This window comes from Coregonus lavaretus (assembly GCF_964263955.1).
Source record: "Coregonus lavaretus genome assembly, contig: HAP1_SCAFFOLD_1501, whole genome shotgun sequence".
Taxonomy (NCBI): domain Eukaryota; kingdom Metazoa; phylum Chordata; class Actinopteri; order Salmoniformes; family Salmonidae; genus Coregonus; species Coregonus lavaretus.
Window position 1 is genome coordinate 44,923 of NW_028157117.1, and position 25,078 is coordinate 70,000.

Here is a 25,078-nt window from a genome sequence, read left to right on the forward strand (position 1 = left end):
TGCATCAGGCTCGTCGTCTTCAAATCCATCTGAGTTTTCATAGACTCCCTCTGACATCTTAACACACTTGTGGTTAAATACAGTAACTTCTACTTCTAACCTCAGCTCTAATGTACATCTGTACCTGTGTCTTCTCCCTACACTGTCCTGCGTCTGTGTGACTTACTGTAGTGACACTATTTTCTAAACTGTCAAACACAGTGAAGGGGAAACTGTCAAATTAACACAACACTGGCCACCACGTGACCACGTGACTTGCACCAGCCTTAGTTTCTAATATAAACATGTTTGTTTCCCACAGTGCCCATCGGTTTTAAACGTATGATTCAACTGAAGTGAAAATATACTACATGATATGACTCTATACCATGCTATATGATCATGTGTGAATTCACAGGGTCCCAATTTTGGATCTGCTAACATAAATTGGTATCCTTTTAATTTACATATAAACTACATATATCCTGACTGAGTTTACAGCACCCCCAACCTTCAAATGGAGAGCACATTACGGCTCTCACTCTGTGACCGGTTGTTTAAGGGGAAGATGCCCCTAGACGCTGATCTTAGGTCAGTTTTGCATTTTCACCACAAATGGTTAAGGTTAGGATTGGGGACAGAAACCTGATCCTAGATCTGTACCAATGGCCATCTACAGTACGGGTATTTTTTCTATCTATGCAGACTGTGAAGAGTTAGTCAAAATGAAACTCTTGCGGTCAACCTGGTTAGGAGGGGCATTTCACCAAAAGCAGAAGTTGTGACAATATCTCCATAGTTTCAGTTTGACAGATTGAAGAGACTAGAAAGAAGAATAAAAACCCTTCACATGTATTATGACAACAAGTTCATATTTCCACCCTGTCTTTTAGTACAACATAACATATATATACCGGTTACGTCTAATAACACAACTGTCTTTGCACTGATTCCACTGTTCCACATGACATCTACCTACATGAACTATTATACAACTCTATAGCTCTACTCTGTTCCACAGCGGGAGAGAAAGCATCACACAGATCCTTAGATACAGGGACAGAATTTAAGTTGGTCCTCTGGTGGACATAGTACTAACTACAGTTACAGATGTAGTGTTGGTGACAGAGACCTGGGTGGATGTAGTACTAACTACAGGTACAGATGTATTGTTGGTGACAGAGACCTGGGTGGATGTAGTACTAACTACAGGTACAGATGTAGTGTTGGTGACAGAGACCTGGGTGGATGTAGTACCAACTACAGGTATAGCTGTAGTGTTGGTGACAGAGACCTGGGTGGATGTAGTACTAACTACAGGTACAGATGTAGTGTTGGTGACAGAGACCTGGGTGGATGTAGTACTAACTACAGGTAGAGCTGTAGTGTTGGTGACAGAGACCTGGGTGGATGTAGTACTAACTACAGGTATAGCTGTAGTGTTGGTGACAGAGACCTGGGTGGATGTAGTACTAACTACAGGTACAGCTGTAGTGTTGGTGACAGAGACCTGGGTGGATGTAGTACTAACTACAGATACAGATGTAGTGTTGGTGACAGAGACCTGGGTGGATGTAGTACTAACTACAGATACAGCTGTAGTGTTGGTGACAGAGACCTGGGTGGATGTAGTACTAACTACAGGTACAGCTGTAGTGTTGGTGACAGAGACCTGGGTGGATGTACGGTAGTACTAACTACAGGTACAGATGTAGTGTTGGTGACGGAGACCTGGGTGGATGTAGTACTAACTACAGGTACAGATGTAGTGTTGGTGACAGAGACCTGGGTGGATGTAGTACTAACTACAGGTACAGATGTAGTGTTGGTGACAGAGACCTGGGTGGATGTATTACTAACTACAGGTACAGCTGTGGTGTTGGTGACAGAGACCTGGGTGGATGTAGTACTAACTACAGGTACAGATGTAGTGTTGGTGACAGAGACCTGGGTGGATGTAGTACTAACTACATTTTACATTTACATTTTAGTCATTTAGCAGACGCTCTTATCCAGAGCGACTTACAGTTAGTGAGTGCATACATTTTTCATACTGACATGAGACTTGAGGGGTGGGATGTGTGTTCTGGGTGACGGGTCCACACAGTGTCAGAACAACAGCATCCCCATGCTGACTAGTGGGTTGGCTGGCTGTGGACATCTTTTTTTGTCCTGTTACTGTGCTACATTTGGACATGCTTAATTACCCTATTTTCCTAGCTGTGGTTAGTTAGTTAGTTAGTATATTACCGTAGCTGCATATCATACGAGGCTAGCTACTCCTGAAACTCACAGCCAGAGCTAACGCCACCAGCAGCCTAGCCATGCCGCGCAGCTAGCTAACCGTTTATTCATTAAATCAGACTCAGTCACTCTTCAAACAAGAAACTTTTAAATTACAAAAGCTGCCCTAACACCATTATCGTTATACTACCATATGATAGTAAAACAATTCCTTGAAGGCTGGTGAAGGAAGGATGAATGGTGGCTTTGAAAGGTGGTTCTGAGGAGTGCAGGGCAAGGTTGGTTAACCTTTTCAGCAGGGGAGGCCTGGTGTGGACGTAGTACTAACTACAGGTACAGCTGTAGTGTTGGTGACAGAGACCTGGGTGGATGTAGTACTAACTACAGGTACAGATGTAGTGTTGGTGACAGAGACCTGGGTGGATGTAGTACTAACTACAGGTACAGATGTAGTGTTGGTGACAGAGACCTGGGTGGATGTAGTACTAACTACAGGTACAGCTGTAGTGTTGGTTACAGAGACCTGGGTGGATGTAGTACCAACTACAGGTATAGCTGTAGTGTTGGTGACAGAGACCTGGGTGGATGTAGTACTAACTACAGGTTTAGCTGTGGTGTTGGTGACAGAGACCTGGGTGGATGTAGTACTAAGTACAGGTACAGCTGTAGTGTTGGTGACAGAGACCTGGGTGGATGAAGTACTAACTACAGGTATAGCTGTGGTGTTGGTGACAGAGACCTGGGTGGATGTAGTACTAAGTACAGGTACAGCTGTAGTGTTGGTGACAGAGACCTGGGTGGATGTAGTACTAACTACAGGTACAGCTGTAGTGTTGGTGACAGAGACCTGGGTGGATGTAGTACCAACTACAGGTTATAGCTGTAGTGTTGGTGACAGAGACCTGGGTGGATGTAGTACTAACTACAGGTACAGCTGTAGTGTTGGTGATAGAGACCTGGGTGGATGTAGTACTAACTACAGGTACAGCTGTAGTATTGGTGACAGAGACCTGGGTGGATGTAGTACTAACTACAGGTATAGCTGTAGTGTTGGTGACAGAGACCTGGGTGGATGTAGTACTAACTACAGGTACATATGTAGTGTTGGTGACAGAGACCTGGGTGGATGTAGTACTAACTACAGGTAGAGCTGTAGTGTTGGTGACAGAGACCTGGGTGGATGTAGTACTAACTACAGGTACAGCTGTAGTGTTGGTGACAGAGACCTGGGTGGATGTAGTACTAACTACAGGTACAGCTGTAGTGTTGGTGACAGAGACCTGGGTGGATGTAGTACTAACTACAGATACAGATGTAGTGTTGGTGACAGAGACCTGGGTGGATGTAGTACTAACTACAGATACAGCTGTAGTGTTGGTGACAGAGACCTGGGTGGATGTAGTACTAACTACAGGTACAGCTGTAGTGTTGGTGACAGAGACCTGGGTGGATGTAGTACTAACTACAGGTACAGATGTAGTGTTGGTGACGGAGACCTGGGTGGATGTATTACTAACTACAGGTACAGATGTAGTGTTGGTGACAGAGACCTGGGTGGATGTAGTACTAACTACAGGTACAGATGTAGTGTTGGTGACAGAGACCTGGGTGGATGTATTACTAACTACAGGTACAGCTGTGGTGTTGGTGACAGAGACCTGGGTGGATGTAGTACTAACTACAGGTACAGATGTAGTGTTGGTGACAGAGACCTGGGTGGATGTAGTACTAACTACATTTTACATTTACATTTTAGTCATTTAGCAGACGCTCTTATCCAGAGCGACTTACAGTTAGTGAGTGCATAAATTTTTCATACTGACATGAGACTTGAGGGGTGGGATGTGTGTTCTGGGTGACGGGTCCACACAGTGTCAGAACAACAGCATCCCCATGCTGACTAGTGGGTTGGCTGGCTGTGGACATCTTTTTTTGTCCTGTTACTGTGCTACATTTGGACATGCTTAATTACCCTATTTTCCTAGCTGTGGTTAGTTAGTTAGTTAGTATATTACCGTAGCTGCATATCATACGAGGCTAGCTACTCCTGAAACTCACAGCCAGAGCTAACGCCACCAGCAGCCTAGCCATGCCGCGCAGCTAGCTAACCGTTTATTCATTAAATCAGACTCAGTCACTCTTCAAACAAGAAACTTTTAAATTACAAAAGCTGCCCTAACACCATTATCGTTATACTACCATATGATAGTAAAACAATTCCTTGAAGGCTGGTGAAGGAAGGATGAATGGTGGCTTTGAAAGGTGGTTCTGAGGAGTGCAGGGCAAGGTTGGTTAACCTTTTCAGCAGGGGAGGCCTGGTGTGGACGTAGTACTAACTACAGGTACAGCTGTAGTGTTGGTGACAGAGACCTGGGTGGATGTAGTACTAACTACAGGTACAGATGTAGTGTTGGTGACAGAGACCTGGGTGGATGTAGTACTAACTACAGGTACAGATGTAGTGTTGGTGACAGAGACCTGGGTGGATGTAGTACTAACTACAGGTACAGCTGTAGTGTTGGTTACAGAGACCTGGGTGGATGTAGTACCAACTACAGGTATAGCTGTAGTGTTGGTGACAGAGACCTGGGTGGATGTAGTACTAACTACAGGTATAGCTGTGGTGTTGGTGACAGAGACCTGGGTGGATGTAGTACTAAGTACAGGTACAGCTGTAGTGTTGGTGACAGAGACCTGGGTGGATGAAGTACTAACTACAGGTATAGCTGTGGTGTTGGTGACAGAGACCTGGGTGGATGTAGTACTAAGTACAGGTACAGCTGTAGTGTTGGTGACAGAGACCTGGGTGGATGTAGTACTAACTACAGGTACAGCTGTAGTGTTGGTGACAGAGACCTGGGTGGATGTAGTACCAACTACAGGTTATAGCTGTAGTGTTGGTGACAGAGACCTGGGTGGATGTAGTACTAACTACAGGTACAGCTGTAGTGTTGGTGATAGAGACCTGGGTGGATGTAGTACTAACTACAGGTACAGCTGTAGTATTGGTGACAGAGACCTGGGTGGATGTAGTACTAACTACAGGTATAGCTGTAGTGTTGGTGACAGAGACCTGGGTGGATGTAGTACTAACTACAGGTACATATGTAGTGTTGGTGACAGAGACCTGGGTGGATGTAGTACTAACTACAGGTAGAGCTGTAGTGTTGGTGACAGAGACCTGGGTGGATGTAGTACTAACTACAGGTACAGCTGTAGTGTTGGTGACAGAGACCTGGGTGGATGTAGTACTAACTACAGGTACAGCTGTAGTGTTGGTGACAGAGACCTGGGTGGATGTAGTACTAACTACAGATACAGATGTAGTGTTGGTGACAGAGACCTGGGTGGATGTAGTACTAACTACAGATACAGCTGTAGTGTTGGTGACAGAGACCTGGGTGGATGTAGTACTAACTACAGGTACAGCTGTAGTGTTGGTGACAGAGACCTGGGTGGATGTAGTACTAACTACAGGTACAGATGTAGTGTTGGTGACGGAGACCTGGGTGGATGTATTACTAACTACAGGTACAGATGTAGTGTTGGTGACAGAGACCTGGGTGGATGTAGTACTAACTACAGGTACAGATGTAGTGTTGGTGACAGAGACCTGGGTGGATGTATTACTAACTACAGGTACAGCTGTGGTGTTGGTGACAGAGACCTGGGTGGATGTAGTACTAACTACAGGTACAGATGTAGTGTTGGTGACAGAGACCTGGGTGGATGTAGTACTAACTACATTTTACATTTACATTTTAGTCATTTAGCAGACGCTCTTATCCAGAGCGACTTACAGTTAGTGAGTGCATAAATTTTTCATACTGACATGAGACTTGAGGGGTGGGATGTGTGTTCTGGGTGACGGGTCCACACAGTGTCAGAACAACAGCATCCCCATGCTGACTAGTGGGTTGGCTGGCTGTGGACATCTTTTTTTGTCCTGTTACTGTGCTACATTTGGACATGCTTAATTACCCTATTTTCCTAGCTGTGGTTAGTTAGTTAGTTAGTATATTACCGTAGCTGCATATCATACGAGGCTAGCTACTCCTGAAACTCACAGCCAGAGCTAACGCCACCAGCAGCCTAGCCATGCCGCGCAGCTAGCTAACCGTTTATTCATTAAATCAGACTCAGTCACTCTTCAAACAAGAAACTTTTAAATTACAAAAGCTGCCCTAACACCATTATCGTTATACTACCATATGATAGTAAAACAATTCCTTGAAGGCTGGTGAAGGAAGGATGAATGGTGGCTTTGAAAGGTGGTTCTGAGGAGTGCAGGGCAAGGTTGGTTAACCTTTTCAGCAGGGGAGGCCTGGTGTGGACGTAGTACTAACTACAGGTACAGCTGTAGTGTTGGTGACAGAGACCTGGGTGGATGTAGTACTAACTACAGGTACAGATGTAGTGTTGGTGACAGAGACCTGGGTGGATGTAGTACTAACTACAGGTACAGATGTAGTGTTGGTGACAGAGACCTGGGTGGATGTAGTACTAACTACAGGTACAGCTGTAGTGTTGGTTACAGAGACCTGGGTGGATGTAGTACCAACTACAGGTATAGCTGTAGTGTTGGTGACAGAGACCTGGGTGGATGTAGTACTAACTACAGGTATAGCTGTGGTGTTGGTGACAGAGACCTGGGTGGATGTAGTACTAAGTACAGGTACAGCTGTAGTGTTGGTGACAGAGACCTGGGTGGATGAAGTACTAACTACAGGTATAGCTGTGGTGTTGGTGACAGAGACCTGGGTGGATGTAGTACTAAGTACAGGTACAGCTGTAGTGTTGGTGACAGAGACCTGGGTGGATGTAGTACTAACTACAGGTACAGCTGTAGTGTTGGTGACAGAGACCTGGGTGGATGTAGTACCAACTACAGGTTATAGCTGTAGTGTTGGTGACAGAGACCTGGGTGGATGTAGTACTAACTACAGGTACAGCTGTAGTGTTGGTGATAGAGACCTGGGTGGATGTAGTACTAACTACAGGTACAGCTGTAGTATTGGTGACAGAGACCTGGGTGGATGTAGTACTAACTACAGGTATAGCTGTAGTGTTGGTGACAGAGACCTGGGTGGATGTAGTACTAACTACAGGTACATATGTAGTGTTGGTGACAGAGACCTGGGTGGATGTAGTACTAACTACAGGTAGAGCTGTAGTGTTGGTGACAGAGACCTGGGTGGATGTAGTACTAACTACAGGTACAGCTGTAGTGTTGGTGACAGAGACCTGGGTGGATGTAGTACTAACTACAGGTACAGCTGTAGTGTTGGTGACAGAGACCTGGGTGGATGTAGTACTAACTACAGATACAGATGTAGTGTTGGTGACAGAGACCTGGGTGGATGTAGTACTAACTACAGATACAGCTGTAGTGTTGGTGACAGAGACCTGGGTGGATGTAGTACTAACTACAGGTACAGCTGTAGTGTTGGTGACAGAGACCTGGGTGGATGTAGTACTAACTACAGGTACAGATGTAGTGTTGGTGACGGAGACCTGGGTGGATGTATTACTAACTACAGGTACAGATGTAGTGTTGGTGACAGAGACCTGGGTGGATGTAGTACTAACTACAGGTACAGATGTAGTGTTGGTGACAGAGACCTGGGTGGATGTATTACTAACTACAGGTACAGCTGTGGTGTTGGTGACAGAGACCTGGGTGGATGTAGTACTAACTACAGGTACAGATGTAGTGTTGGTGACAGAGACCTGGGTGGATGTAGTACTAACTACATTTTACATTTACATTTTAGTCATTTAGCAGACGCTCTTATCCAGAGCGACTTACAGTTAGTGAGTGCATAAATTTTTCATACTGACATGAGACTTGAGGGGTGGGATGTGTGTTCTGGGTGACGGGTCCACACAGTGTCAGAACAACAGCATCCCCATGCTGACTAGTGGGTTGGCTGGCTGTGGACATCTTTTTTTGTCCTGTTACTGTGCTACATTTGGACATGCTTAATTACCCTATTTTCCTAGCTGTGGTTAGTTAGTTAGTTAGTATATTACCGTAGCTGCATATCATACGAGGCTAGCTACTCCTGAAACTCACAGCCAGAGCTAACGCCACCAGCAGCCTAGCCATGCCGCGCAGCTAGCTAACCGTTTATTCATTAAATCAGACTCAGTCACTCTTCAAACAAGAAACTTTTAAATTACAAAAGCTGCCCTAACACCATTATCGTTATACTACCATATGATAGTAAAACAATTCCTTGAAGGCTGGTGAAGGAAGGATGAATGGTGGCTTTGAAAGGTGGTTCTGAGGAGTGCAGGGCAAGGTTGGTTAACCTTTTCAGCAGGGGAGGCCTGGTGTGGACGTAGTACTAACTACAGGTACAGCTGTAGTGTTGGTGACAGAGACCTGGGTGGATGTAGTACTAACTACAGGTACAGATGTAGTGTTGGTGACAGAGACCTGGGTGGATGTAGTACTAACTACAGGTACAGATGTAGTGTTGGTGACAGAGACCTGGGTGGATGTAGTACTAACTACAGGTACAGCTGTAGTGTTGGTTACAGAGACCTGGGTGGATGTAGTACCAACTACAGGTATAGCTGTAGTGTTGGTGACAGAGACCTGGGTGGATGTAGTACTAACTACCGGTATAGCTGTGGTGTTGGTGACAGAGACCTGGGTGGATGTAGTACTAAGTACAGGTACAGCTGTAGTGTTGGTGACAGAGACCTGGGTGGATGAAGTACTAACTACAGGTATAGCTGTGGTGTTGGTGACAGAGACCTGGGTGGATGTAGTACTAAGTACAGGTACAGATGTAGTGTTGGTGACAGAGACCTGGGTGGATGTAGTACTAACTACAGGTACAGCTGTAGTGTTGGTGACAGAGACCTGGGTGGATGTAGTACTAACTACAGGTACAGCTGTAGTGTTGGTGACAGAGACCTGGGTGGATGTAGTACTAACTACAGGTACAGCTGTAGTGTTGGTGACAGAGACCTGGGTGGATGTAGTACTAACTACAGGTACAGCTGTAGTGTTGGTGACAGAGACCTGGGTGGATGTAGTACTGACTACAGGTACAGATGTAGTGTTGGTGACAGAGACCTGGGTGGATGTAGTACTAACTACAGGTACAGATGTAGTGTTGGTGACAGAGACCTGGGTGGATGTAGTATTAACTACAGGTACAGCTGTAGTGTTGGTGACAGAGACCTGGGTGGACGTAATACTAACTACAGGTACAGATGTAGTGTTGGTGACAGAGACCTGGGTGGATGTAGTACTAACTACAGGTACAGCTGTAGTGTTGGTGACAGAGACCTGGGTGGATGTAGTACTAACTACAGGTACAGCTGTAGTGTTGGTGACAGAGACCTGGGTGGATGTAGTACTAACTACAGGTACAGCTGTAGTGTTGGTGACAGAGACTTGGGCCCAGTTTCCCAAAAGCAAAACCGGGCCCTGTGCTGTAGAGCTCACAACCACCCCCATAGAGTCCTTCACTGAGTCCAGACACACACCCACGTTGCCTGCCCTGTCCACTACCACCAGTTCTACCTTCTTTGAACAGCAGGGGGCGCTGCAGGCCACCCGGGTTACATTCTCGGCCCTGGGGCCCACCGCCGTAGAAGTGTTGAGGGTCCCGTTGCCCTGGCATAGGGTGACGATGCCCTTCCCGTTGACACAGTCAGTGAGGTCGGCAGAGAGCTGCCAGTTTGAGGAGCTGCATGCTACCAGGCAGTCGGAGGACACCACTGAGGTATAATAAGAACTGGAGACTGTATCCAAGATGTCCGCCTGTTGTTTTCAAGGTAATCACGTTCACATACGCCGATTCATGGACGTCTATATCTGGGTTGCATCCGGTTTACAGCCCAACATCACATGCGCACTAGTACTCAGTGCACACAGGGAGCATCGCGAGTAGTGACGACGTCATTGCGTCATCTAAAAACATGGCAGACATTGGATGAAAAATTGGCCTCAGCGACAATTATTTGAATAATTCAATGGATGTTTTGTGCACAAAGTTGATGACTAAAGTGTCTTATTAGGAATTGTGTCTTTCTGGGCCGAGTCTGTTAAACTGCAGTACCGAAACAAAACTGTAGGAGCAATCGAAACCGTGCTTCTAGACCGGAACCCTGGTCTCTTGGAGGAGGTAGCCCGCACTGCAGTGTTAAAATCTGTCACCTGGAGGGAGGGAGGGAGGGAGGGAGGAAGGGAGGGAGGGAGGAGAAGGGGGGAAGAGGGAGAGGGGATAGATAGAGAGAGAGCGAGAGAGCTTAGTCAGACAACTGATGTAGCTGATAACAACTGGTAACTTACAGCAACCAATTCCCTTCAAATCAGTGGCTGTGAGGGAGAGATGATATGAGAAAAGGAGGCCATTTTAGAGTTTAGAAACAAGACCCTTATCTGGCTGACAACGGAGAGACGCAGGAATGCGTTGTTCAAGTGTGCAGCTCCAGCGGCCTCGGCCTCGATGGTCAGGGTGGCGTCCGTTCCTGACTGGGTGCTGGCGGGCATCAGGAGGCTCACCGTACCGTTGGCCGCGCAGACCCCAGTCACCATGGAGATGATGGCAGGGAAGGAGGAAGTGAAGCTGTGATCGTTGGTGGCTCGGACGGTAAAGGTTGCTGCGGTTCACTTGGCCGTTTCCACGGGGAAGGGGACGGAATTGGTAGAAGTCTATGTCTGCATCTTAATCAGAAGTTTGAAAGGGGAACTTTAAATATGTTTGTGTGTGCGTGTGTGCGTGTGTGTGTGTGTACGTGTTAAAGTTAAAGATGCACAAATATCATACCACCCCAAAAATGCTAACCTCCCATGTCATTGTAATGGTGAGAGGTTAGCGTGTCTTGGGGGTATGATATTTGTGAGTCTGTAACTTTCTTACTCATCATTATTCACAATTCATTCAGGACTATCTGTAATCATGGTAGCATCCACATTTATGTAGAAGTGTTTAGAAACATATTATATACTTATTTCCAATAAAAGTGACTCCAAAATGACACAATTTATTATTTAATTTATCATTTCTATTTGGCACAAAATAATCTGAAACACAACCAAAACAAACTGCACATCCAACAATTTTGTAGAGTCACATGATCTAATCATTGCGTGCTAGTAATATGGGACCAAATACTAAACTTTTGACTTGTCCTAATACTTTTGGTCCCCTAAAATGGGGGGACTATGTACAAAAAGGGCTTTCATTTCTAAACGGTTCACCGGATGTGGATAAAAAAACCTAAAATGAAAGCTAACAGTCTGCACTTTAACCCCATAGTCATTGTATCATTTCAAATCCAAAGTGCTGTACTACAGATTAAAAAAAATATATACTTTTTAAGCTCACTGTTTGATCATATCTACCCCACCGCACACCCATATCACACAAATGTTTGTTGTTGAGAAATATAAAGATGCTGTCAATTTCTCTCTCTCTCTCTCTCTCTCTCTCTCTCTCTCTCTCTCTCTCTCTCTCTCTCTCTCTCTCTCTCTCTCTCTCTCACTCTCTCTCTCTCTCTCTCTCTCTCTCTCTCTCTCTCTCTCTCTCTCTCTCTCTCTCTCTCTCTCTCTCTCTCTCTCTCTCTCTCTCTCTTCCCCCCCCCCTCTCTCTCTCTCTCTCTCTCTCTCTCTCTCTCTCTCTCTCTCTCTCTCTCTCTCTCTCTCTCTCTCTCTCTCTCTCTGCTGTTTATTATCACCAGGTCTGCTCCTCTGTCTACACAGTCCTGTCTACTCTCCTCCCAGGTTTTCTCCTCAGTAGAGAGGAAGTAACAACTGCAGTCAAACTTCCTCCATCCATCAAAACAACCGTTAGCCAGCCAGCTAATGTTAGTAGACATCATAACATATCATATGTTTTGCAAATTCACATAATAATGTCAGTTTTGCAAATTAGTAACCACAAATTGATACATACCATATGAAACGTAACATATCATACTAAATAGAGTGTCTCAGAATTACGTACAGAATAATACGAAATGCTTTGAGACCAGGTTGGAAACACACAGTGGCGAGTTACAAAGGACTTTATGAACATGAAATTGAATGTTTTTGCAATTAGTGTACATCCTGAAATACAGAGCCTCGAACATTACAAAACATTTAACCTCTAATCTTAAAAGAACAATCTTTCATTTAGGAGATGTAGTATTTAGCGTTTCATGTATATATTTCCACAAGTATATCAATTCAAAAGCTTTCCCTTGTGAAGTAAGACACCTTCATTTGGAAGACACATTGTATTCTGTTTTTTAACATTAATAATCAGTTTGTTACAGTTTATTTTACTTAGTTGAGTTTTGAAGCCTTGGCGCATGGGGCATTGGCCAACCTCATTACATTAACAGAAGCTAAATTGTTTGTGCGGCAAGTGGAAGGAGAATAACCATTGGTTTAGACTTCCATGTGTGTCTCTATGACTACGGTGTACTTAAACAGCTGCTGTAGCTTAACAGTCTGTTCTGTCTGAGAACGTGCAGTGTTATAGGTTTAGGGAGGACTTCACACCTTAACCAGTGGTTAAGGAAGAGACACAACAGCAGAAAGACAAGATGCATGAGTGTATAGGAATGTAGCAGGCAGGTCCACTGGTGCATGGTGCATTGTGTTGCCACTGGTCACCTACATATTGTCCCTTGTACAGTCAAGGTTGGGAGTCATTCTCACCGTCATTAGCATAGTTTTTGTGTGTGTGTGTGTGTGTGTGTGTGTGTGTGTGCCCTCTCAGGACTGTTCTGCCCTCTGTTTGTGTCCAGGTCACACTGTTTTAAGTATCCAATCACATTCAATCAGGAAGCTGGTAGACCTTTATTTATTAATATGTGACTTTGTTATTCTTATTATTAATGTGATAAGCATAGGTTAATAATTGGTCCAACTTTTTTTTTGTACGAAGCATAAGCCTATGTCAAATCACATGACATGTTTGTAATAAAATAATGAAGAGTCATTTTCCAGAGTACAGTATGTCTACATCCTCTCCTCTAAATCTAAACACAACTATTATTTGTCTTGTGTTTTCTCTGTTCCTCATTCTCTTAATGTTCTACTTCTTCCTCTATGTCTCTCTGACACTAAGGCTCTATCTCAATTATCAACAAAATGACATGGGTAGTTGTGGCTATGCTAATACAAAAAATTGAACAATATGCATACTTATGTGCGTATTTGTGTGCATGTGTGCGTGTGAGAGATTGTTACAGTGCTTATTGTTAAACCATTTTCTGTGGCACAATATAAATCATTCCATGTCTCTACATGGTCATCTTGTCCAGAGTATATCTCAACACAGTCCTCCTACCCAGGGAATGGGACTTGCTATTTGTGGTGATGGACAGGACACTATCATACCAGGAAGATATAGATAATAGAGGGGAAGTGGAGAACAAAGTCTAGCTGTTAACATATATTAAATATCATATGTAACAGCCCCAAGAAAATTCAGGGAGTTTCCAGAACTCCCCCTTCCTTTCACCTTTCTGCTGATTTGGACCCTCTGTTTACTCCCAAATATACATTAATATGTTCAGGAGGTCCAGGACTACAAACATGGGCCATTATAATGTCCATGTCACGGACGTTTAAGGACGGGTCAGACCAAGGCGCAGCGTGAAATGCGTACATGTTTATTTAACTGATAAACACACGACAAAACAATAAACCAAACGAAACGTGAAGTCCTAAGGCTACACACAAAACAAGCCTTTAACACGGAACAAGATCCCACAACATGACAGTGCCAATAGGCTGCTTAAGTATTGTCCCCAATCAGAGACAACGAGCGACAGCTGCCTCTGATTGGTAACCACACCGGCCAACATAGATCTACAACACCTAGATCACAAACATAGAAAAAACAACATAGAAAATCCACACCCTGAATCAACATATAAGAGTCCCCTGAGTCAGGGAGTGACAGTCCATACAATAGATTTAACACTACAACCTTCTCCAAGTGGATATTGAGGGTGGGTAGGGTTAACAAGTGAAGATCAGATGACAACAGTAACCGCCGGGGCTCACCTCAACATTTACATTTACATTTGAGTCATTTAGCAGACGCTCTTATCCAGAGAAACCTACCGGAGCAATTAGGGTTAAGTGCCTTGCTCAAGGGCAGAGACAGATTTTTCACATAGTCGGCTCGGGAATTCGAACCAGCAACCTTTCGGTTACTGGCCAAACAATCTTAACCGCTAGGCTACCTGCCGCCCTCTCTCTTAATGAATGATTGGTCGAGGAGATTTTGAGTGACAGCTGGTTGAACGACTGAAAAGATCCACTTAACTTCACTCTTTTGGGACCGATATAGAGGAACAACAGTCAAATATGAGAATTTGATATTGTGCTTATATGTAACTTGACTACAAAGACTGACTGTCAAAGATTATTAAGTAACATCCTTTGATACCCTTTGATATCTCTTCTTCACTAATTGACTGGTGATACAGTCAACTCCTATACAGTGTATGTAATTGTGGCTTGGTACTGTTGAGAATGTTCGCACCAGACCTAAATTGAGCATGTAAATATCTGTAGGATATATTTGAATAAGAAATTATGTGTATGCACAAGGTAAAATGTACTAACTTCATGTTGAACCTGATAACGAGTGAAACATAACTACTGTGACACAGGAAGTTACAAACAGAAATTAAGTAGGAATTTTATTAATACGATACCACAAAGAAATAGAACGATAGGTGCGTTTGCATGAGTGTGTGTGTGTGGGTTTGAGAAAAAGAGAGTGTGTGAGAGAGAGAAAGAGAGAGAGAGAGAGAGAGAGAGAGAGAGAGAGAGAGAGAGAGAGAGAGAGAGAGAGAATGAAAGAGGAAGGTGTGTGCACTGTATGCTACTGTATTGTTACAGTATGTTGTCATGGTGATGTTAAACCACTTTCTCACAAATCCAGTTGTGTTTCCTGTCACATGACTTGTCATTCCAGGCCTCCAGAGGACGCTGATCTTTACGTATCTCAACACAGTCCTCCTCACCATATTCTGGATTGCCACCACCATTATCAGGCTGTGGTTTATACCAGTACCTACAGGGTTAAAAACTGTCAGATATCATGGTTAATACCAGTACCTACAGGGTTAAAAACAGTCAGATATCATGGTTAATACCAGTACCTACAGGGTTAAAAACAGTCAGATATCATGGTTAATACCAGTACCTACAGGGTTAAAAACAGTCAGATATCATGGTTAATACCAGTACCTACAGGGTTAAAAACAGTCAGATATCATGGTTAATACCAGTACCTACAGGGTTAAAAACAGTCAGATATCATGGATAATACCAGTACCTACAGGGTTAAAAACAGTCAGATATCATGGTTAATACCAGTACCTACAGGGTTAAAAACTGTCAGATATCATGGTTAATACCAGTACCTACAGGGTTAAAAACAGTCAGATATCATGGTTAATACCAGTACCTACAGGGTTAAAAACAGTCAGATATCATGGTTAATACCAGTACCTACAGGGTTAAAAACTGTCAAATATCATGGTTAATACCAGTACCTACAGGGTTAAAAACAGTCAGATATCATGGTTAATACCAGTACCTACAGGGTTAAAAACTGTCAGATATCATGGTTAATACCAGTACCTACAGGGTTAAAAACAATCAGATATCATGATTACTCCAGTACCTACATGGTTAAAAACAGTCAGATATCATGGTTAATACCAGTACCTACAGGGTTAAAAAACAGTCAGATATCATGGTTAATACCAGTACCTACAGGGTTAAAAACAGTCAGATATCATGGTTAATACCAGTACCTACAGGGTTAAAAAACAGTCAGATATCATGGTTAATACCAGTACCTACAGGGTTAAAAACAGTCAGATATCATGGTTAATACCAGTACCTACAGGGTTAAAAACAGTCAGATATCATGGTTAATACCAGTACCTACAGGGTTAAAAACAGTCAGATATCATGGTTAATACCAGTACCTACAGGGTTAAAAAACAGTCAGATATCATGGTTAATACCAGTACCTACAGGGTTAAAAAACAGTCAGATAACATGGTTAATACCAGTACCTACAGGGTTAAAAACAGTCAGATATCATGGTTAATACCAGTACCTACAGGGTTAAAAACAGTCAGATATCATGGTTAATACCAGTACCTACAGGGTTAAAATCAGTCAGATATCATGGTTAATACCAATACCTACAAGGTTAGAAACAGTCAGATATAACAGTTAATACCAGTACCTACAGGGTTAAAAACTGTTGTCCCTACACGTTGTCCCTTGTACAGTGAAGGTTGGGAGTCATTCTCACCGTCATTAGCATCGTTTTTTTTGTGTGTGTGTGTATGTGTGTGTGTGTGTGTGTGTGTGTGTGTGTGTGTGTGTGTGTGTGTGTGTGTGTGTGTGTGTGTGTGTGTGTGTGTGTGTGTGTGTGTGTGTGTGTGTGTGTGTGTGTGCGTGCGTGCGTGCGTGCGTGCGTGCGTGTGTGTGTGCCCTCTCAGTACTGTTCTGCCCTCTGTGTGTGTCCAGGTCACACTATCTTAAGTATCCAATCTTTATTTATTAATATGTGACTTTGTTATTCTTATTATTAATGTGATAAGCATATGTTAATAATTGGTCCAACTTTTTTTTTGTACGAAGCATAAGCCTATGGCAAATCATATGACATGTTTCTAATAAAATAATGAAGAGTCATTTTCCAGAGTACAGTATGTCTACATCCTCTCCTCTAAATCTAAACACAACTATTATTTGTCTTATTTTTTCTCTCTTCCTCATTCTCTTAATGTTCTTCTTCCTCCTTTATGTCTCTCTGACACTAAGGCTCTATCTCAATTATCAACAAAATGACATGGGTAGTTGTGGCTATGCTAATACAAAAAATAGAACAATATGAATACTTATGTCCGTATTTGTGTGCATGTGTGTGTGAGAGAGATTATTACAGTGGTTATTGTTAAACCATTTTCTGCTGCACAATATAAATCATTCCATGTCTCTACATGGTCATCTTGTCCAGAGTATATCTCAACACAGTCCTCCTGCCCAGGGAATGGCACTTGCTATTTGTGATGATGGACAGGACACTATCATACCAGGAAGATATAGATAATAGAGGGGAAGTGGAGAACAAAGTCTAGCTGTTAACATATATTAAATATCATATGTAACAGCCCCAAGATAATTCAGGGAGTTTCCAGAACTCCCCCTTCCTTTCACCTTTCTACTGATTTGGACCCTCTGTTTACTCCCAAATATACATCAACATGTTCAGGAGGTCCAGGACTACAAACATGGGTCATTATAATGTCCATACAATAGATATGACACTACAACCTTCTCCAAGTGGATATTGAGGTTGGGTAGGGTTAAAAACAGTCAGATATCATAGTTAATACCAATACCTACAGGGTTAAAAACAGTCAGATTGTCACGATCGTTGAACGGAGTAGACCAAGGCGCAGCGTTATGAGCGAACATACTTTATTATCTTTAGTGATAATACGAACAAAACAATAAACGATGACGTGACGTCCTAGGTTAAACACAACCAACACAGAACAAACCAAACGGAACAAGATCCCACAACTACTGTGGGTAAACTGGCAGTTTAAATGTTGTTCCTAATCAGAGACAACCAGCCACAGCTGACACTCGTTGCCTCTGATTGAGAACCACACTGGCCAACATAGAAATAGAACACATAGAACTACAACACAGAACTCAAACACATAGAATCTACACACCCTGGCTCAGCATATAGAGTCCCCAGAGCCAGGGTGTGACAGTACCCCCCCCCCCCCCCCCAAAGGCGCGGACTGCGACAGCGCCTCAACATAAACCAAACAGGGGAGGGCTGGGTGGGCATTCCTCCTCGGAGGCGGTTCCGGCTCCGGGCTTGCCCACCACCCTCCAATAATCCCCCCGTAGCGCCCCTGGTCCGGTCTGGCCCCGCTGGCTGGAGCTGGACTGGACATCGTAGGAGCGGATTGCTTAAGCTCCGGTGTGGAGCAGCTGACCGGTACCTGACCAGGCACCGGTGACCCAGGCACGGGTTGTGCCGGACTGACGACGCGCACCCCTGCCTTGGTGCGTGGAGCAGTAACGGGCCGGACCGGGCTGACGATGCGCACCCCTGGCTTGGTGCGTGGAGCAGCAACGGGCCGGACCGGGCTGACGATGCGCACCCCTAGCTTGGTGCGTGGAGCAGGAACGGGCTGGACCGGGCTGACGATGCGCACCCCTGGCTTGGTGCGTGGAGCAGGAACGGGCCGGACCGGGCTGACGATGCACACCCCTGGCTTGGTGCGTGGAGCAGCAACGGGCCGGACCGGGCTGACGACGCTCACCCCTGGCTTGGTGTGTGGAGCAGGAACGGGCCGTACCGGGCTGACGATGCGCACCCCTGGCTTGGTGCGTGGAGCAGGAACGGGCCGTACCGGGCTGACGACTCACACCCCTGGCTTGGTGCGTGGAGCAGGAACGTGCCGCACCGGGCTGACGACTCGCACCCCTGGCTTGGTGCGAGTGGCAGGAACAGGCCGGGCCGGGCTGGCGACGCGCACCGTAGGCTTGGTGCGAGTGGCAGGAACAGGCCGGGCCAGGCTGGCGATGCACACCGTAGGCTTGGTGCGAGTGGCAGGAACAGGCCGGGCCGGGCTGGCGACGCACACAGTAGGCTTGGTGCGAGTGGCAGGAACAGGCCGGGCCGGGCTGGCGACGCGCACCGTAGGCTTGGTGCGAGTGGCAGGAACAGGCCGGGCCAGGCTGGCGACGCACACCGTAGGCTTGGTGCGAGTGGCAGGAACAGGCCGGGCCGGGCTGGCGACGCGCAACATTAGCTTGGTGCGGGGAGCAGGAACAGGCCGGGCCGGGCTGGCGACGCGCACCATTAGCTTGGTGCGGGGAGCAGGAACAGGGCGGGCCGGGCTGGCGACGCGCACCATTAGCTTGGTGCGGGGAGCAGGAACAGGCCGGGCCGGGCTGGCGACGCGCACCGTAGGCTTGGTGCGAGGGGCAGGAACAGGCCGGGCCGGGCTGGCGACGCGCACCATTGGCTTGTTGCGGGGAGCAGGAACAGGCCGGGCCGGGCTGGCGACGCGCACCGTAGGCTTGGTGCGAGGGGCAGGAACAGGCCGGGCCGGGCTGGCGACGCGCACCATCAACTTAGTGCGGGGAGCAGGAACAGGCCGGACCGGACTGGTGACGCACACCACTTGCTTGGTGTGAGGAGCGGGACTGGGTTTCGTCATAACCCTCCGCTCCCTCAGCTGCCTACACAGTTCCTCTCGCCGTGCCTCTACTCTCACCTTCTCCCTTATCGCCTCCAGTAGCTCCACCCTCTGCACCACTAACTCCTGCTCCCTCTGCACCAATAGCCCCCTTAACCTGGTGGCCTCCTCACCTAACCTCCTAATACGCCCTGTAGCTGCCTCCTGCTGCCCCGTCGCCCATGCCGTGTGCCCCCCCAAAAATGTTTTTGGGGGTTGCCTCTCGTCCGTCCGACGACGACACTGTTGACGCCGTTGCTCCTCTCTTCGTCGCGCCTCTACCGTCTCCTTCCATGGACGGCGATCCATCCCGGCCTGGATTTCCTCCCAGGTCCAGGACCCCTGCCTGTCCATTATCTGCTCCCACGCTCCTTGACACGCTGCTTGGTCCTGGTATGGTGGGATCTTCTGTCACGATCGTTGAACGGAGTAGACCAAGGCGCAGCGTTATGAGAGAACATACTTTATTATCTTTAGTGATAATACGAACAAAACAATAAACGATGACGTGACGTCCTAGGTTAAACACAACCAACACGGAACAAACCAAACGGAACAAGATCCCACAACTACTGTGGGTAAACTGGCAGTTTAAATGTGGTTCCCAATCAGAGACAACCAGCCACAGCTGACACTCGTTGCCTCTGATTGAGAACCACACTGGCCAACATAGAAATAGAACACATAGAACTACAACACAGAACTCAAACACATAGAATCTACACACCCTGGCTCAACATATAGAGTCCCCAGAGCCAGGGTGTGACACAGATATCACTGTTAGAACATCACAATCCTAAATAATATACAGAAATGTTTCTGATTAAATTCAACTTTGTTGACTGCTGCCATCAATGACAATAACCTGTATAGATAAAGGTTGAATGGACTGAATATTGGAGCCTTATTGTCAGAGTAGTTATCATCTCTTACTCTGTTGTCAGTGTTGGTCCACCAGTTGGGTATGGAAGACCTACAGTATGAATAACAGAGAATCAGTCCTAGTCCTTATACTGTGGTCAGTGTTATTAGAGCAGTAGTGTTTTACCTTGGGGTGGTCAGTGGGGTGCCGTCCACCCATCTCCAGGTCCCCTCAGTAACAGACTCAGTCAGACCAATCCAGACTCCATTGCTGAGGTTGAAGACAAACTCCTGTTGTTGACAAAGATAAATATTTATCTATATGTTTGATCATATCTACCCCCTGCACACCCATCTCTCTCTCTCTCTCTCTCTCTCTCTCTCTCTCTCTCTCTCTCTCTCTCTCTCTCTCTCTCTCTCTCTCTCTCTCTCTCTCTCTCTCTCTCTCTCTCTCTCTCTCTCTCTCTCTCTCTCTCTCTCTCTCTCTCACCTGTTCCTTATCACTGTTTATGATCACCAGGTCTACTCCTCTCTCCAGACAGTCCTCTCTGCTCTCCTTCCAGGCTTTAGTCTCAGTAGAAAGGAAGTACCAACTGGATTCAAACTTCTGCCAGCCTTCAGGACAGGTTTGTTCTACAAGATGAAAACATGCATTTTCTTCAACTTATCACACTGGACACTTAATGAAAGAATACAGACACATGATAAAGTGTGTGGGATTAATAATAATGTATTACTGTAGGTGTACTCACTTCAATTGGAAAGCCTCCCGCTAAAAAAATCTCTCTCACTCTGTAGCTGGTCTCTCTCTTCAGTCAGGGTGGTGTAACTGTTCTGTAGCTGGTCTCTCTCTTCAGTCAGGTTGTTGTAACTGGTCTGTAGCTGGTCTCTCTCTTCAGTCAGGTTGTTGTAACTGGCCTGTAGCTGGTCTCTCTCTCTGGTCAGAAAGCTGTAACTGGCCTGTAGCTGGTCTCTCTCTATTGAGTCGTGATGACCAATGACTCCATCTGTAAAAGGGAAAAGTTAATCAAACATGTAACTACCACACCATTGATGATTAAGTATGATTAAGTAAGCTAATTAAGTCTCAGTGACAACATACTAAACTTACAGTAGACAGACAGGCCTATGATCCCAGCCAGTAGGAGAACACACAGCAGCCCCAGACACACTGCAGCAACTCCAGAGGGTCTCTTCCACCACTGAACATTAGCTGTATCACAAATTATTCAAGTAAGAACTTTGGTAATGTGTTTTACTGCATAATCCATAATTGGGATAAATAAAGCTACAGTACTACAGGGTAATCTCACCTGTAATGTGTGTGTTTAATTTGTGTGTGTGTGCGTGCGCGTGCGTGCAATCTTACCTGAAGCAACAACTCCATCTCTTGGACTGGGCTTGAACGTGTAGTGTATGATGAATTATGACTTTGCTAATGTTTTCAAGTGGAACCTGAGAGGAGGTTTATTCAGTGTTAGAGGGAGTAGTTTTATGGTGACACACCATAGAACAGAGGAAGTCTGGTGTGTGGACTCCTGGGATTGGTCTGTAGGGGAACACCCATATCAGATTACATAGCATATATACCACAGTTGGGACAAAAGAGGTCAGAATAATCATATTAGAGATTGGGCGATTATTCTCCGGGTATCTGCAGGTATCTGTAAATCGACGCTGTAAATCGACGCTGTAACCCTTTGTTATGAATAAACCTTATGATGAAAATACAGCGTCAGCGGGTCCTCCTTGGTCATCACAGCATAATTAGCAACATTAACTCGACACTACAAACGCTTTTACGTTGCCATATAATTGGTCGTCAATGTCCATGTTATTCATTGCATCAGGCTCATAGTCTATGAATCCATTAGAGTTTTCATAGACTCCCTCTGACATCTTAACACACTTGTGGTCAAATACAGTAACTTCTACTTCTAACCTCAGCTCTAATGTACGTCTGCACCTGTCTTCTCCCTGACTGTCCTGCCTCTGTGTGACTTATGGTAGTGAAACTCTTTATCAGTCAACCACAGTGAATGGGGAAACTGTCAAATCAACACAACACTGGCTACCACGTGACTTACACCAGCCTTAGTTTCTAATCTATACATGGTTGTTTCCCATCTGTTTTAAATGATTCAAGATATAATTGAAGTGATCATCTATTTTAGCAGATACAAAATTGGACCCTCTGAATTTCCACATAGATCTTAGAGCATTACTGAGGCTTTGACATCCCAGCCTTCATAAGGAGGTCACGTTATGGCTTGTACTCTGTGACCAGCCATCGATGGCCATATAGGGACCTTTTTTTCTATGTATGCTGTCTCTTTGTGACATCAGTGTGAGGAGTTATTCAGAAGTGGTGGGGGAAATATATGTCTGCATCTTTATTGGACGTTAAAAAGGGGAACTTTATGTGTGTGTGTGTGTGTGTGTGTGTGTGTGTGTGTGTGTGTGTGTGTGTGTGTGTGTGTGTGTGAGTGTGTATATGCGTGTGTGTTTGTGTATGTGTGTGTGCCTGCGTGTGGCATGCAGTGTGTGTGTGTCCTCTCAGTACTGTTCAGCCCTCTGTCTGTGTCCAACTGCAGGTCACACTGTTATCAGTATCTAATCACATTCAGGCTGATAGACCTCGTTAAATGATATTGCTGCTGTTTTATTAATATGTCCATTTGTTATTCTTGTAAGTATAATAGCGATATATGTTAATAATTTAATATGAAAACATGTTTAACAAGTTTATTTAAATAAATAACATTTTACATTACATGTACATACTCTCCTCTAAATCTTGTATTTTTTTTCTCTCCTGCTCTAGACATCATCACTTAACCATTCAGCATGACCATCAACATTATAACTACTAGCCATCATCACTTAACCATTCAGCATGACCATCAACATTATAACTACTAGACATCATCACTTAAGCATTCAGCATGACCATCAACATTATAACTACTAGACATTATCACTTAACAATTCATCATGACCATCAACATTATAACTACTAGCCATCATCACTTAACCATTCAGCATGACCATCAACATGATAACTACTAGACATCATCACTTAACCATTCATCATGACCATCCACATGATAACTACTAGACATCATCACTTAACCATTCAACATGACCATCAACATGATAACTACTAGACATCATCACTTAACCATTCAGCATGACCATCAACATGATAACTAATAGACATCATCACTTAACCATTCAGCATGACCATCAACATTATAACTAACATCTTTCCCTCGATCCTGACTAGTCTCCCAGTCTCTGCCACTGAAAAATATCCCTACGGCATGATGCTTCCACCACAATGTTTCACCGTAGGGATGGTATTGGCCAGATGATGAGCGGTGCCTGGTTTCCTCTGGACGTGGCGCTTGGCATTCAGGCCAAATAGTTCAATCTTGGTTTCATCAGACCAGAGAATCTTGTTTCTCATGGTCTGAGAGTCCTTTAGGTGCCTTTTGGCAAACTCAAAGTGCGCTGTCATATGCCTTTAACTGAGGAGTAGCTTCCGTCTGGCCACTCTACCATAAAGGCCTGATTGGTGGAGTGCTGCAGGTTCTCCCAGCTCCACCAAGGAACTCTGGAGCTCTGTCAGAGTGACCATCAGATTCTTGGTCACCTCCCTGACCAAGGCCCTTCTCCCCCGATTGCTCAATTTGGCTGGGCTGCAAGCTCTAGGAAGAGTCTTGGTTGTTCAAAAATTATTCCATTTAAGAATGATGGAGGCCACTGTGTTCTTGGGGACCTTCAATGCTGTAGAATGTTTTGGTACCCTTCCCCAGATCCGAGCCTCGACACAATCCTGTCTCGGAGCTCTACGGACAATTCCTTCGACCTCACGGCTTGGTCTTTGCTCTGACATGAACTCTCAACTGTGGGACCTTATATAGACAGGTGTGTGCCTTTCCAAATCATGTCCAGTCAACTGAGTTTACAACAGGTGGACTTCTATCAAGTTGTAGATACATCTCAAGGATGATCAATGGAAACAGGATGCACCTGAGCTCAATTTCAAGTCTCATAGCAAAGGGTCATACTACTTATGTAAATAAGGTATTTCTGTTTTTTGTTCATTTTTAATACATTTGCAAAGATATCTAAAAACATGTTTTTGCTTTGTCATTATGGGGTATTGTGTGTAGATTGATGAAACAAATATATAATTAAATCAATTTTAGAATAAGGATGTAAAGTGAAGGGGTCTGAATACTTTCCGAATGCACTGAACATGTAAAAATAAATAACAAATGTTTCCTGATCTTGCTTATATCTCTCAGATATAGGACAGACACTTCAGAACAAACTTCCTTGAAAATTTGAAATCAAAAAGCAAAATGATTATCGGTACGACCTTCTTAAAACAATTCCATATAGCTTAGTAGTCCCCCATGTGGTTGATACCATTCCATTGGCTCCATTCCAGCCATTATAATGAGCCGTTCTCCCCTCAGCAGACTACACTGGGGTACACACTGGGGCTACATTCAGATTCTCTACCGTTCTCCTGAAGTGTCATGGATTGAAATGAACTGGTGTGAGGAACATGGTGTAAACTCCCTCCAGCCATGCTTGTCCTCTAACTCTTCATTAGAGCGGGCTGAAAGAAAGAGAAGAGAAGCTCCTAGAATGCATCCCAAATGGCACCCTATTTATTATATAGTGCAGTCATTTGGACCAAAAACCTTAT

The 25,078-nt window shown here is 44.9% G+C and overlaps 1 pseudogene across 1 annotated transcript in view; it reads right to left on the reverse strand.

Moving 5' to 3' along the window:
* Nucleotides 1–15,096: 15,096 nt before the first annotated feature.
* The window catches only part of LOC311125794, a 29,416-nt pseudogene continuing 19,434 nt past the window's right edge, over nt 15,097–25,078 (reverse strand). Inside the window, exons 2-7 of the transcript in view lie at nt 21,725–21,755; nt 21,467–21,568; nt 21,108–21,362; nt 20,846–20,988; nt 20,543–20,646; nt 15,097–15,272 (exon numbers count right to left, since the gene is read on the reverse strand). The product of the transcript in view is annotated as an uncharacterized misc_RNA (transcript). The remainder of the gene's footprint in view (nt 15,273–20,542; nt 20,647–20,845; nt 20,989–21,107; nt 21,363–21,466; nt 21,569–21,724; nt 21,756–25,078) is intronic.